We start from the raw sequence: 6,722 nt of genomic DNA on the forward strand, positions 1-6,722 counted from the left end.
CATCTAAATATAAATGTCTAAGGAACAAGAAGGAGGTAAGACAAAAGTTGTGAAGTCAAAGTGTCTTTATGCAAATTATGAAACAGTACCACTCTGACCAGATAGACTAAAAAAAGGTCTCTTCTTTAGGGCTGACTTTCACCAGTAAGTTTCAGGTCTTGGCAAACAGCGCACAAGTTGGATTTCAATACTTATGTAAACTTTTTCCTTGGTGCCTATGTGCAGTGTGCAAATTTAACGATATGTACCATCACTCCTCCTACTATAATTCTATCCCATAGAGATTGTTCATATCCTTCTGGATAAAGCTTTGATAACTAGTAAGTACTTCATACAGTCCACATTTCTTCTTTATTTACAATTTCTTAGTTTTCTGCTTTAGCATGCATAACTAAAGCATTAAACATTTAACCTTTAATACTCCATTTTTCATGGAGATGACTCGTATTTTAAAATTGCATTTTTAAAAGGAATTTTTTAGTCTGTACAAGGAGGTGTGTAGTACATTAACCTTTTTACAACTGTGTGGGAAGTTCAAGTATAGTCCCTGAATCAATGATAGGTTACTATATAGCTTAGACATAGAGTAAGTCATACTCAATGCCTCCTGAAAACAAAAGGGTGGTTCTTTTCAAAGTGACTTGTCCTTAAGAATTTAGGAAGCAGAAGATTTTTTGTTGCCCAGAAATTTAGAGAATTATAACAGGAGATATGAATACAGATTCATAACAGATTCATAATCCTGTTTGATCACTCTTAAACAGGGGATTAGCAGCACAGGCCACCAAATGTATTTGAAGGAATTCACATACAAAAGGAACAATTTCTCTGTATCATTTAAGAGGGCAAAATTTTTAATCAATAGATGGAAGGCACAGGAAGTAATATTTTAGTTACTTAGAATTCTTGAGGAACTTCACAAAGGATTGTTTTCTAAAGTAGTAAGCATCCCACCACTAGAAGTGATCAAGTATAAGGTAGAGAATGAGATGCCAGGGATTTCTTTGTTGTCTTGAAAGTTCATTTAAAACTGCTTAAGGTGCCTTCCACATAGGAGACTCTATACTGAAATTGACCCAGTGGATTTTGATCACAGGATCAATACTTCAGGGATAAGGTAACACCATAATAAGCATTTTTTGAGTGACTATTGCATACAGGGTGCTATCTTTATTCTTAAAATTAGATGTATGGGCACTGAAATTTTTATTTAAATATTAGTGAGAAATTAAAAGCCTCCAGCCCTTAAGGTAGAGTGTGTGAAAGTATACTTTCTAAAAACACCTCATACAGTATGTGCTCCATATCCAAGGGCTCATGTATTTTAACCAACTGCTGACACTGGAAGAAAAATCAATAAAAATATTAATACAATATGTATGGGAAATTTAAATGGAAGTGATTAAAGTTTCCCAATAATTTACTTTTGAATCTCACGTACACCAGTCTTTGCAATTCCTGCTTAAAGAAAATTCCTCATAATAAAAACAGGCTTCTAACTTAATCTGATGTGATTATTTCTGTCATCTTATTTGGTATTTTGTAAGAAGTCTCACTTCTTCTGTACACTACTACCTTCCCCTTTGTGAGTGTGAATCACAATTGCCCCCTTGACAGTTTGTAAGAGAGCTATTGCAAGTTTTATTTCAATTTACACCTTGTTACCTATACACTTAAGTGACACTTACAAAGGCAGTTTTACTCAGTTTTTTTGAAAAGTTATTACTACTTAGAATAAAACCCAAAATCTAAAATTGCACTGCTGCACTGTCAGATAATAAAACACAAACTTTGCTACTGGCAGTTTATTTTAGTGAAAATAGATATGAGGCTCAATTTTTCAGGCTGTGCAATCCTTTTGCATTCAGTTCAATTTAAGAAAGTTGGTTTCATTCTTAACATAGACACACAGGCATTTACCTATTAATTACTGTCTCTTTTATTTAAAAAATATTCCTCCCTGCTCCCACATGTTGGATTTCTGTTGAGTTTTGCTTCTGTATAAGTACCTGAATGTTAACTGATTGGTTCCAATTTGATAGTGAATGTGTATATGGTGTTTGTTTATCCATTCTTGCGATACTCCACTGGGGAAAATCGCCTTTGGTTCTGTCCAGGTTGTTAGGAAAGATGTTAATTAATTTTCAAACTGCTTCTACTAAGATTTTGTTGATCAATATAGAAACCTAAGGTTTGTGACTTTCATCCTTTTCTACATGTTCTGGCAAAAGTTATTACCAATATTTTCTCACTTCTAAGACAATGATATGATTACAGAAAAACGATAAAAGGGGACCCAATATATCAGAACAACAGAGATCCTTGAAGGAAAAACACATTTCATCCAATTCTGTTTCTCCAGTGACTAGAACACAGTTGTCCCTGAGATTCACATAGTTGCCCTGTAGATGTTTCGTACCAGATTATTTATTGCTGAGTATCATCCTTACTCTCTAATTGGTACCTCTTTGACCCTCAATCTTGGTAATAAGAAGTGTCTCCAGATATTGCAAAAAATAAAAATGAAAATATTATAAATAAAAATATAGGATAACAAACATTTACATAGCAATTACATTGTATTAGTTATTATAAATAATCTAGAGATTATTTTAAATATAGGAAGATTCACTTAGGTTATATGGAAAAATTATGCCATTTTATATAAGGGACATGAACATCCATAGATTTTGGTGCCTGTATCACTACGTATATCATTTGGTTTCTGTAGGGGTATGTTCCAGAACCCACCCTTATGGATACCAAAGTACAACTGTATATTGTAATTTAATTTTGTTTCTGGAAAGTGTCAAAGAACATAGTATTATTAACTGTGGGAGTAGGTAACCTCAAATGGCTGTTTAGCATGGAATTGCTAAGCGCAAGGAGTATAGGACATAAAATGGTTTCTGGCTTTTCTATACTGACATCTGAGTTCTCATCTAATGCTTGGATCTTGGGCAAATTATTTTTCTCAAGATAAATGAGATTCAGTAATATTTCATCATAAAATATTTCAGTGCTATTGTTGAGGCTTTGAGTGATATGGAAACTCAAATATCCAAATTATACCACATCAATCACCCTCTTCCCTACTTTGAGGTCCCTAAGGGAGAAATCACACAATAAACAATTCTAAGTACAAAAACGAAGTCCAACTATATTATTAATTGGGACTGTAAAACTTCAGTGCTGAGGTTATTATAAAATGGGTTAGAGAATATTGCTGAGGCTTGAAGGTTAACAGAGGTCTTATTCTTCCTTCTGAGCTCAGATCAGCCATGCCAGACTCCAACTGGCTGCATATTACAGGAAACTGAAGATCTGTGCTTGAGAAGAAATGAGCAGGCAGCAGTGAGCCATGCTTTTTTGACCCCTCTAGGTTCATGGGAGGAAGAGGTAAAAAAGCGTACTTACACATCTACACAAGAAAGACCCTCATATCAGTATTTTCATATATAGTTATCCTACCCACTAGCATCAGGTAACCCAATTACTGTCCTAGATCTGATTCCTTAGTTAGTGACACTCTTATTTGCGGATTGCAGTTATGTCTGCTATGTGTGATGTGTTTGTGTGTGTTGTTTCGGATAAAATTTTAATGCACTTTTACTTGGGGTATCTACATCTACTCTCATCAAGATATCATTCTACACCCTGTGTTAGGCACCAGATGCTCTGCTCTAATAAAAAATTCTTTCTAATCCTTTTCTGAAAATTCCAGGCAGGTGTTGATTCATGAGCAACCAACTCAAGCTGGGTCCATTGCCATGTTAGAAAGAGCATGAGGTAGTTACTTTTGATGAAGAAACTAAAAACTTCAAGAGTATAGACACCTTCATTGTAAAAACAAAAAAAACAAAAAACCCCACAAACTTTAAAATTTAGTCTTTTCCTATCTGCAAAGACATAAGCTGATGGAGAAAAATGAGGTCCTGAATATCATGAGGAATATTAATAAGGGTAACATCACATTATAAAACAAGGGAACTAACTGTATATTGTCATTACTTGAAACTTTAGTGTGAAATCTTTCTGAATATGATCTGACCACCTACATCACAATCACTTGGTCAAAAAAAAGCAAAACTTGTCAAAACTCCAGTCTAAGTTTTATTGTTCTTTTCCTTTTTTGACAGAGCAAGCTCTTTGTTCATTTATTTTTAAAATAATTAACACAATTTGTTATTAAAAATAATTTTAATTGAAATAATGATTGTGGATATTTATGGTATAAAATGTGATTTTTGATACATTCATACATTGTATAATGATCAAATTAGGATATTTAGGATATACATCACCTAAAAATTTTATCATTTCCTCATGGAGAGAACATTCAAAATATTTATTTCTAGTTATTTTGAGATACACAACACGATGTTTCAACTATAGTCATCCTACTGTGTTATAGAATATCAGAGCTTGTTCCTCCTATTTAAATGTAATTTTGTACCCATTGACCAATCTTTCCCCATTACTCCTCTTCCCAGACTCTGGTAGCCATTATTCTATGGGATCAGCTTTTATAGATTCTACAAATGAGTGAGATCATATGGTATTTGTTTTTTGTGCCTGGTTTATTTTACTTGATCTGGTGTCCTTCAGGTTCATCTGTGTTGCCACAAATGACAATATTTCATTCTTTTTAATGTTCAAATAGTATTCCATTGTGTGTGTATATACATGAGTGTATGTATGCATATGTATGTCTACATATATAAATATAAATGTGTATGCCATGTTTTCTGTAGCCATTCTTCTGGAGACAAACAGGTTGTTTCTGTATTTTGGCTATTGTGAATAGTGCTGCAATAAACATGAGAGTAGAGATACCTCTTCAACATACTGATTTCATTTCCTTTGGATAAATATACAGTAGGGTAACTGTAGAATAGCACATAATAGTCCAATTTGTAGCTTTTGAAGGAACTTACATTCAGTTCTTTATAATGGCTATACTATTAATGGTTTTCATTTCCACCAAAAGTATGTGTAATAGTTCATTTTTCTCTCCATATTTGCAGCATTTGTAATTTTTTGCCTTTTTGATAAATGCTATTCTAACTAGAGTGAGATTATATTTCATTGTGGTTTTTATATCCATTTTCCTAATGAAGAATGAATGATGTTTGGGATTTTTTTTTTATAATTTTTGAGTCTTAAGATTAGTGACTTTGAACATTTTTTCATATTCCTGTTGACCATTGGTATGTCTTTTATTTATTTATTTATTTTATTAAATGATAGCTCTATACATTAATGCAAACAGGGGGTACAGTGTAGTGTTTTCATATACATTTTGAAATACTTTCATCAAGCTGGTTCACATAAATTTCATGTAATTTGCATAGTCATTGTGTCAAAACATTTACATTCTATTTCTAGAAAAGTTCACTTGTACCCTTGTTAGACAGAAATATAGGTGATCTTTCCGGTTAACCTCCCACCACCCAGCCACCCTTCTTCCCTCCCCTTCCCCACTCCCTCCCCATGGTATGTCTTTTTTGAGAAATGTTTATGCAGGTCTCTTGCCCATTTTTAAAATCAGAGTATTTGTTTTCTTACTATTAAGTTTAGTTTTTTAAAATAATATTCTGGATAAAAACCCCTGTACAAATACATAGTTTGAATTTTTTTTTTTTGAGACAGAGTCTCACCTTGTTATCCTTGGTAGACTGCTATGGTATCATAGATCACAGCAACCTCAAACTCTTGGGCTCAAGTGATTCTCTTGCCTTAGCCTCCCAATTAGCCGGGAAACAGGCGCCTGCTATGACACCCGGCTATTGTTTTAGAGTTGGAGTCTCACTCCTGCTCAGGAGGGTCTCCAGCTCATGAGCTCAGGCAATCTACCCACCTCAGTGTCCCAGAATGCCGGGATTACAGGTGTGAGTTCACTAAACTTGGCCACAAATATATTTTTTTCCATTGCATCAGTTACCTTTTCCCTCTGTTGCCTGTTAACTTTCTTGTACAGAAGTTTTTACCATGATATTATTTCATTTGTTGGTTTTTGCTTTTATTGTCTGTGCTTTTTGAATTCTTATTCAAAATATATTTGACTAGACTATGTTATAAAGTGTCTCTCACAAGTTTTCTGTGAGTAGTTTTACAGTTTGAGGTCTTTCTTACATTTAATCAATCTTGAGTTTATTTTTTTTCTTTTTCTGTCTTTTTTTTTTTTTTTTTTGATGTGTCACACACCCTAAGCAAATATTATATAGACGTGTAATTTGTCTCGTAAGTGCTGCTATTAGATGGGGCTGGGTTTGAACCTGTCACCTCCGGCATCTGGGGCTGGTGTCCTACTCCTTTCAGCCACAGGTGCCACCCAATCTTGAGTGGATGTTTATATATGGTGAGAAATAGGGGTGTAGTTTCATTCTTCTGGTATCTAGTTTTCCCAGTACTACTTATTGAAGAGACTGTTCTTTCCCTGTTGTGTGTTCTTGGCACCTTTGTTGAAAGTTAGTTGGCTGTAGGTGCAAAGATATATTTCTGGGTTCTCTATTCTTTTCAATAGATCTCTGTGTCTATTTTCATACCAGTACTATGCTGTTTTTCTTACTGTAGCTTTGTTGTATATTTTGAAGTTAAGTAGTGTGATGCCTCCGGTTTTATTATTTTTGTTTAAGATTAAGGGTATACTGGCTTGGCACCTGTGGCTCAAGTGGCTAAGGCGCCAGCCACATACATCTAAGGTGGCGGATTTGAATCCA

The sequence above is a fragment of the Otolemur garnettii genome, unplaced genomic scaffold, assembly GCF_000181295.1.
Source record: "Otolemur garnettii isolate 467f Iridium unplaced genomic scaffold, OtoGar3 scaffold00186, whole genome shotgun sequence".
Taxonomy (NCBI): Eukaryota; Metazoa; Chordata; class Mammalia; order Primates; family Galagidae; genus Otolemur; species Otolemur garnettii.